Below are 8,937 nucleotides of genomic sequence, written 5' to 3'. Positions count from 1 at the left end.
ACGAGCTCTCGCTGGACACTGTTTTCTTCTTCTCCTCCGGCGCTCTCAAGCTAGTTTTGAATGATAAATCACCGTTCTCATCCCGTGATCCAGGCATCGGACAATGAAGATCCGAGTGGCCCAATCGTCCGCACGAGACGCAGAAATTGGGCACCTGCTCGTATTGTATGTCATACCAATCATTGCTGCCTCTCGCCGCAGAGTCAATCAAGATCCACCTGCGCAAAGGCTTCCTTACATCTATGGTCACCCTTGCACACAGGAACCCCCCAACAGGATCAAACTAGACAGCAGATGTGTTCGTATCAATTTGCCTAGCCACAACTTTGCCCCTTGTGTCACTCCTCAGATTGAACGACAGGTTCAAAACCCTAGCCCAAATCCTGAGTTTGTCAAATTGCAGTTCTGACGGCTGCATACTCTCCTTGAACTCGGTGAGAATCACAGCATGCTTGCTCACATGCCATGGTGAGCCATCCCACACGCGATCACGATCTGCTAAGTCTCAAATTCCGCCACAAAGATATTCTCACCAGCCGATCGGAACACCAGACCTCTAGGGTTTCCCCAAGCCGGGCGCAAAGCATTGGCGATCGTCTGAATATGCAACAAATTCCGGTGGAGAACCTTCCCCGCGATCACCCAGATTGGCCTCGCGCCATCATTAACATCATCCAGGATCAATGGCGTTGCCTCCTCTTCCGTGAGATCTAATTTCCCCATGGCTTCCTCCATGCGCGCCCTGGCCGCCCTTGGCGAGAGAGCCTCCTTGCCGCTCGACGAATCTGATGCCGCGGCCATCAGGATTCCCTGTGTGCAGCCCGCCGGCAAGAATTGACCGGCGGCCGCCCTCTTTTCCACTCGAAACCCTAATCGCCTCCTGAGGTGGCTCCTAATTTTTCGGGGAACACTCAGCCTTCAGCTAACTGCGTAATGGTATCACCATAAGGCAGTTTCAAATATAGGGTGTAGTTTAGTGGCGTGCGTGTATGTTGGCGAAACATGCAAACCAACCATCCCACATGAACTTCATCCACGTACAAGCCCGTGATGCCAAGTTGCCAACTCTAAAAAAAAGGTCCGTGATGCTGGAGGAAGGAAGGCTTCCAGAGTAGTATATTCTAAGATTGATAGGTCGTGGTGCCCGTGGCGTTTAGATTGATGGAATCAAGAATCCTGAGGATCTGGTCGAGGGCGCTCTTGTCCTTGAGGATGCCCATGTGCGACACCTTGGGCAGCTCCACCACCTACAGGACCTGCGCCGGCGAGTCGGACCAGGCCTTGATCGGTCCCATGAGGCTGGCGAGGTTCACCGTCCCGTCGTCGTCGCCATACACGACCTTGACGGGACCCGCGTCGAACCCCCCGTCCCCGAACACGAGGCTCTCCATGGTGTCGACGCCGGTGCCGACGAGGCACGTGACCGGCATGCCGGGCTCCGGCAGGACCTCACCGAGCGGCCATATCCGCGCCCGGTATGGCTCAACCCCGTCGGCGAACCCGATGTCGTTGAGGAACTGCGTAACGCTCTTGGCGGAGTAGGTGCGGTTGTGGCGCTGGGACACGACAAGTGTGGTGTTGCCGAAGACCTTGGGCATGGGCAGCAGCCAGAGGTTGCTCTCGGAGCTGCGCTGCTCGTCGCGGATGAGGGAGGGGTCGACGAAGGGCACATCGAGGGTGTTGCCGGAGGCGAAGGTGAGCATCTCCTGCACGGAGCCGCCCCACGGCGCGGACAGCGTCACCAGCCGCTTCACGTGCGCCGCGCGCCAGGCGGGCGGGGCGCATGCCAGGAACTGCAGCGCGTAGAGCCCTCCGAGGCTGTGCGCCATGAGGATCGCCGGCCTGCCGCCGTTTGCCGCGCACGCGGACTCCACCAGCAGCCTGAGGCGCTCCAGGTACGCGCTGCCGACCTATGACGGGTGCCCCGGCGCGGCCAGCCCGTAGCGGAAGTCGTACGACGCGCCGAAGAGGTCGTGCCCCTCCTCGTACCCGGCCTTCTCCAGCGTGCATCGCGACACCTGCAGCATCCACATCGAGACGGGATGGGTTGGAGTGGCTAATAAAAAGGCCGGCTGGCCGCGCGTACGGTGGAAGCGGTAGTTAGGCCATCTCCATCGCAAGACACCAAACAGATGTCCGCCTTTGTCCGGATTTGGTCCGTTTGGGATAAAAAAACGGACATGCATGTCCGGTTTGGGTCGTTCGCCAACTTGTGCATGCAGCGGCAATAAACCATCGCAAACTGTCCCGCCAGACCCCACCATGCCTCGCCCGTGCTCGCGCGCCGGCAGGGCCCGTCTGCACGCTCGTGCGCCTGCCGCGCTCGCCCTGCAAGCCCAAGCTAGCATGCACCCGCGGCGGCTCGCTAGCTAGCTAGCAAGCACGCGCACGGGCTGGCTAGCTAGGAAGCAAGCCGGCGCTATCAGCAGTTGCGGCCGGTCGCCGCGCTCGCCGCAGCTCCTTCTGTTGTTGTGCCCGCGCGCCGCCGTGTCCTGCAGCACCAGCAGCCCACCACGCACCGTGCTCGTCGGCCCCGCCTTGCCACGCCGCCCGGCTGCCTGCGGCCTGCGGCCACGCCCGCGGGAGACGAGGACACAGCGGCCCTGCTCCGGCTCCGCAGCGCCCGCAGCCGTGCCCCGTCGTGCCCCGCAGCGCTGGCTGCCGCCCGGCCGTGCGTTCGCCTGTGCCGGCCGCGTTCTCGCTCTGCCGCTCCCGCTCGCCCGGCCACCGCGAGCTCTCGTCGATGGGGAAGAGAGGAAGGCTCGCGCGCCCCGCCCCGCCATGAGCTGACGCCGCTCGGCCACCCGCGCCCCGCGCCTGCCAGATTCGCCGGCGCCGAGCTCGCGCCCGCGCGCTCTCCGGCGTCCGCGCCGAGCTCGCCGGCCGCCTGCTTCGCGCCCGCACCCCGCTCCGGCCGCCGCCTGCACCGCGCCGCGTCCGGCTCCGGCCGCCGCGCCAGCGCCCCGCTCCGGCCGACGCCGCGCCGCTCTGGTAGACAAGCCTGTGGTTGCATGTGTGGATGGGTGGGTGGACACGATGGGCCAGGGAAGAGAAAAGAGAGAGAGGGTGACATGTGGGGCACGCCCGGACACAACGGACGGCGAGGACGCCGAGGCGTCCGTTTTCTGTCCGCTTTTGCCTCAAATCCAGACCAACGTTGAACTAGAGATGGGGTGAAAGGGACACGAAACAGACGAAAAAGTAAAATAGGATCAGCCGCTGGATCGTTGCATGTGTCCGCTTTTACCTAAACTGTGTCCGGCGGACAAGATAGGGTCTTGCGGTGGAGATGGCCTTACGTCGTCCTTGGATTGGATTGGAAGGGTCGGTCACCACTCCATAGAACGCGTTAGTGTGCACCGCGGGATCGAGCCTAGCAGCAGTGAGGGCGTTTGTTTGTTTGTGCACGCCGCGACTCGTCACAAGACAAGACGACGACAGGAGGATTAAGCAGCGCGTCAATCATCAGGTCAAAAAAATCAATGTCAAACGGTTGCGCTGAGATCCAGAGAATGGACGATTCGCCCGTGACGCGCGGACAGCCCGTCGGCACCCATTCCTCTTTTTTTTCTCTCTCGCCCTCAAATTCAATCGATCAATCTTGTCTCTCTCTCCCTCCTCTGTTCGTCCCCGATGCGCGTTTCAGAGACACACGTCTTTCCGTAATACGCCTTCCGTCCCAGTTTTTTTTTAAACCCGATCATCAGACGCTTCGCGTCATGACTTAGGCCTCTTTCTTTAGTCTAATATATATGAACCTGCTAGGCCCATTTATATATTCTTCTCTCTTTTTTTTTTGAGAATATATGAATCTAGTTATATTTTAGTTTTAGATGCATCTATTTTTATCTATTTGTGCGATAAGTATTTCCGGACGGAGGAAGTATATTAATCAACTATCATGGTAGTACAAAGAATACTAGAAGTAAAAAAGTACATCTAGGTCCGTAGACCATCTAGCAGCCAATACTAGCACTAGAGTGAGCTGAAGGCGCGCCGTCGTCTTCGCCCCTCCCTCATTGGAGCCGGACAAACCTTGTTGTACGTAGTACACAGTCGATCGGAAAACCGTCGTGCCAAGGCCCCATACGACCAGCGCACCGGAACAGTATCCGCCGCCGATGAAGAGAAGCGTAAATCAGAAGGATCCAACCTACAGACACGCGAATATAGACGAACGAAGACAAGATCCACGTGGATCCACTCAAGACAAACGTTAGCCGAATAAGTGCCACTAGTCTACCGTAATCGCTACTAGTCTGGACTCTTCTTTGGTCTCCTTGATTAATGGTTGGCATGTCATTATATCCTGTGAGAGTGAGAGAGATATCTAAAGATGTTACATCATGCATGGAGGAGGCGTTTGCGATGACGGTTTGGCGGTGAGGTAGTGTTTGGACTAGGGGTTTTATGGTGGTCGAATGCAACATTTCTTGCGCCATTTGCTGCCAAGCTTGGCCTTCCATGCCTGCTTGTCGTATTATTTTGAGTTTGTTAGGTCCAGCTTGCTCTCGTTCCAAGAGTGACGCACTACTGTTTGCAGCTAGACTCTAAAAACACAGCTTTTGGGTTAAATAAAAGTGGTCTGATCTGAGTTGTTCCACACGACACGGTCTTCACAAAATGATTTCATGTGTTTCACTGTATATTTATCTGGGTCTGAAAATGTGGGAGAACAATCTGCATTCAAACGCTTTGTCTGAAAGCTGAACTGCTTGCTTGCTCTTATTATTTGGTTTTGTCAGTTTTTAAGTCTGTATCTGTTTTACATAGCTTTTTTTGATCTATTCTTTTGCATTAACCAGCTTGACCATTCATGTTTGGTATGTAGGTTTGGTTGGTGGCGGTAACTAGGAAGATGATTCTAGTGGCTGTCTTTCTCTGCTTTTGACTGTCGAGTTGCTGCAACGGTTCAGGCGTTTGGCTTGCCAAGGAAAGATTGTAGAGGCGTTTTGGTTGGTTTGCCAAGGAAAGATTGTAGAGGCGTTTGGTTTGCGCAGCAAAGATTGTGGAGAGGTGTGCCTGTGGGAGGAGGAATTGGTGCTAGGGTTGATGATGCATGCATCTGAGCCTGAGCATTTTGCTTTGTATTTTCTGTTCAGAACAAAACAAACATGTTTGATTCGGTTTGGTATGGGGTTATGTCTTTGCTTGAAATAACTACGATTGAGTGTTCACATGTATGAAGTGCCCATTTTCCGGCCATTTATTTGGTTTCATTCTTTATTCGTGTCATTGGTACGATTCTATGGTGCGTGTATGTATGCAATGCATTTTTTTGGTTGTAGGAAATCTGATAGGTAAAGTAAAAGTTGATGGCATGAGTCACAACGATTTGTGTGCTAGCTCTAAAATCCAACCAGCGTCTGCAATCCTACTTTGATGTGGCTATGAAACGTCAACATCAACACGATGAATCAAACTCTTGAATTTTTCTCTTGTTTGCTCATCTTGTATGGTTTTTCTGCTTCACAAGTATCATTATTATTACTCGTAAAACACACCTACCAGTTGTCCTGTAGATTTTGAATGTTTGACCTGTTTTCACCATATTTCTTAGTACGACACTGAAATTTTATATTTTGACAAAAGCTAAGCTGGCTGGCTGTACTTGCCCCATCTCGTGCTGTTGATGCATGCATGTTAATTTGACAAACGAATGCTCGTACAAATCTCAATCTTCTCGACATATTTTTTCTTTTCTGTGCAATGCGGACAATCGAGGCACAATCAGCTGAATGCGTCAAAGGCCCAACCAAGCCCACAAGTTGACCTAGGCACTAGCCACGTTTTAGGCATAAGAATCCAGGCATGCCCGAGATCTACCTAAGAATGGCCTGGGCGGCCCGGCGCGCGAGGCGGCCCTGACGAGCTCACGCACGTCGGCGTCGTCGCCGTCGCCGCCCGCCGAGTGGTGGAAGTGGAACCCGTGGCTCCGGCTCCGGGACACGGCCGCTATGCCCACCGGCCCGTGTCCCGCCGCGCAGGCCGCCATCCGGCTCACGTAGAGGTCGCGCGCGCGGACCAGCGCGCGGAACAGCGCCCGAACGCACCGCCCCAGGATGGCCAGCGCGCACGCCCCTGCTCGCCGCCGACATATCTGATCGAAGGCAACGCCTTTGCCGTTTGATAGCGCCTGGAGACGGCGTACAAATCGCAGTGCTTGTGCTTGTGCTTGTCGCCGGGGCTATATATGAATGGATCGGCGACTCGTTCTGGGTCAAGTGACGTGACGGGTCGTAGGTGGAGGGCTGGTTGCGGAGCACGGGAGGTCTGACTCGCACTCGCTTGCTCATCTCTTCTGCTGCGGGACTCCGGTTGGGTTTAGCCGGTTCAAATCGGACGTGCTCTGTCTGGCACGTCTATGTGGACGTCGCGTTGATGAGTCCAGCCACGATGAATGCTCATCTAGTGAAAGTCAAGATGACACGTCCGACTTTTCAACTCCTGTAATGCAACTCCAGTATTTTAATATGGGGCTGCTAAAATTCAGTCGACCGAGAATTAGTGTAGTCTCAGTCGACAGGATTAACCATATGATTCGGTTAATCTATATTTGTCGCTGATGTATTCCGGTGGACGTGTGAAGGTGTGTCTCCGGCGGATCTATCTTTGGTGGATTTGCTCGGATCTCGTTGGTGTTTGTCTACGTTTGTGTGTCTTCGGATTGGATCCTTCCGATCTATGTTATTCTTCATCTGCGGCGATTGCTGTTCTGGTGCGCTGGTCATATGTGGCCTTAGCACGACGACTTCCCGACTGTCTACTACAACAAGTTGTGCCCGACTCTGACGATGGAGGGGCGATGACGGCGGCGCGCCTTCGGCTCGCTTCAGTGCTTGTAGTCGTCGCTAGGTGGTCTACGAATCTAGATGTAATTTTTATTATTTTTGGTATTCGTTGTACTGCCATGATTGAAGATGAATAGATCGGAAGATTTCCCGCAAAAAAAAGACAGTGTTAGTATTCAATTTTTAGTATAAGTGCTCAGTCAGTTATCAGACCTTCAGTGTTAAGCATGTCTCCGTTGTTGTAAGCATGTCTCCATTGTTAAGCATGTCTTCAAACATTCACTGTTTTATATTTTAGTATCATTTCAGTCATTAGTCTATTTTTCTCAGTCAGTTATCAGACCTTCAGTGTTAAGCATGCCTCCGTTGTTGTAAGCATGTCTCCATTGTTAAGCATGTCTTCAAACATTCATTGTTTTATATTTTAGTATCATTTCAGTCATTAGTCTATTTTTCTCAGTCAGTTATCAGACCTTCAGTGTTAAGCCTGTCTCCATTGTTGTAAGCATGTATCCTGATTGGCTTCGCACTATCTTCCTTTCTGATCCTTACTACCTAGCTGCTAATAGTCTTTGTGCTTTCACTTCATTGAATACTTGACTATGGCTTGTCTAGTGTAGTCTACCTTCCGCTGCATTCAAATAGTGTTGTTTCTATTATTGGTCTTCGAAACTTTCATGTATTGAAGACTTTCATAAAAATCGTCTATTCACACACCCCCCCCCCCCCCCCTCTAGTCGATAACTAGCCCTTTCGTCATCTACAATCTCACCTTTGTCCATGAATATGGGTTATACACCAACTCTGGCAAACCGCCGCTATACGGTGCCAACACAAAATTCAGAGGACCTACGGTGCAAAACAACGGCGGATAGATGAATACGAGCAGCAACTAGTACGTACTGTATGTCAAAAAGTGGAAACCGAATTGGTGAACTGACCAATTTCAAAGGCCAGGCCCATGATGACCGAGCAGCAGGGACCGCCGGTGAGCCACAGGAGCACCGGGTCCGTGCGGGGCTACTCTCTGACTTGACGAAATAGTAGAAGAGCTCCGCCCCTGTCTCCTCCTCGACGCCCACGTACCTGCATCACACGGCCACTCCGGCCATGAGTCTGGCGCTGTTTCAACCAAGCTTAGAGCAACTCCAATGGGGTGATCCATTTCGTCCACCCGCGTCCGTTTGGGTCGGCGCGGACAAAAATGGCGACCCAACGCGCCGACCCAAACTCAATTCGTGTCCGTCTGGCGTCCGCGCCGACTCATTTGCGGCCCAAATTTGCGCCTCAAATGCGTCGGCGCGAGGAATCCAACGATAAAAACGGTTCGAGATTTAGACACATGGTTTATGAGCTAAACGTTTTGAATAAACAAATCTATGAAAAAAGAAAGTCGCGAAGTGACGCTCAACCTGATTGATGAGGTGGGAGTGATTTTTGTAAAAAATACTGATTTCGAAAAGAAGACAAATCAGCCGCCATCTAACCGAACACAAAACATTCCGTTGTTGAATGAAGAAAACCGGATACATCGATCGCCTCGAGTCCGAGAGAAAAGAGAGTCGCTGAGCACGTCCACCCGGCCGGCATGGTTGGGGCATGCCGTTCTTTAATGGCGACGGTCAAGGAAGCTGACAGCTTTGAAATATTATGAATAGTCCCTGAGGCCGGGAAAAGAACAAAAACTCCATAGTTTTTCACTACTTTGACACGCAGCAAGTGAGCGTAGCACTCAAATTAATCGGACGCATCAGTCCGAACCGGCAACTAGTATATTCAAGCACACTGTCACCTACGCGCCTCCGCACATTTCTAGCTAGTGAGTCGACGGTCGGACCGCCATCCGTGCCGTCGGCGAGCGTTAAGCGGTCGCGACAGCGCCGAGCCTGCGCGGCGTCTTGGCCGTGGACCCGACGGCGCAGCTCCTGCTCCTTGGGCCCAGCGCATGTGCCGCGGCGCCGTCGTCGAGCCCGAACTCGCAGGGGCGGTCCTCGTCGATCCTCCCGATGGCCACGCTCTGGCTCCGCGGCCCGACGCCGGCGGGCCTGGGCAGCCCGGCGCGCGAGGCGGCCCTTATGAGCTCACGCACGTCGGCGTCGGCGCCGTCGCCGCCCGCCGAGTGGTGGAAGTGGAACCCGTGGCTCCG

At 53.8% G+C, this 8,937-nt stretch overlaps 1 pseudogene; it reads right to left on the bottom strand.

Annotated features, from left to right (window-relative positions):
• Positions 1-977: 977 nt before the first annotated feature.
• On the bottom strand, positions 978-2,410 carry LOC123090975 (lecithin-cholesterol acyltransferase-like 1; annotated as a pseudogene).
• Between the last annotated feature and the right edge of the window lie 6,527 nt (positions 2,411-8,937).

This window comes from Triticum aestivum, chromosome 4B (genome assembly GCF_018294505.1).
Source record: "Triticum aestivum cultivar Chinese Spring chromosome 4B, IWGSC CS RefSeq v2.1, whole genome shotgun sequence".
Lineage (NCBI taxonomy): Eukaryota > Viridiplantae > Streptophyta > Magnoliopsida > Poales > Poaceae > Triticum > Triticum aestivum.
This window is presented reverse-complemented; position numbering and strand designations above follow the sequence as displayed.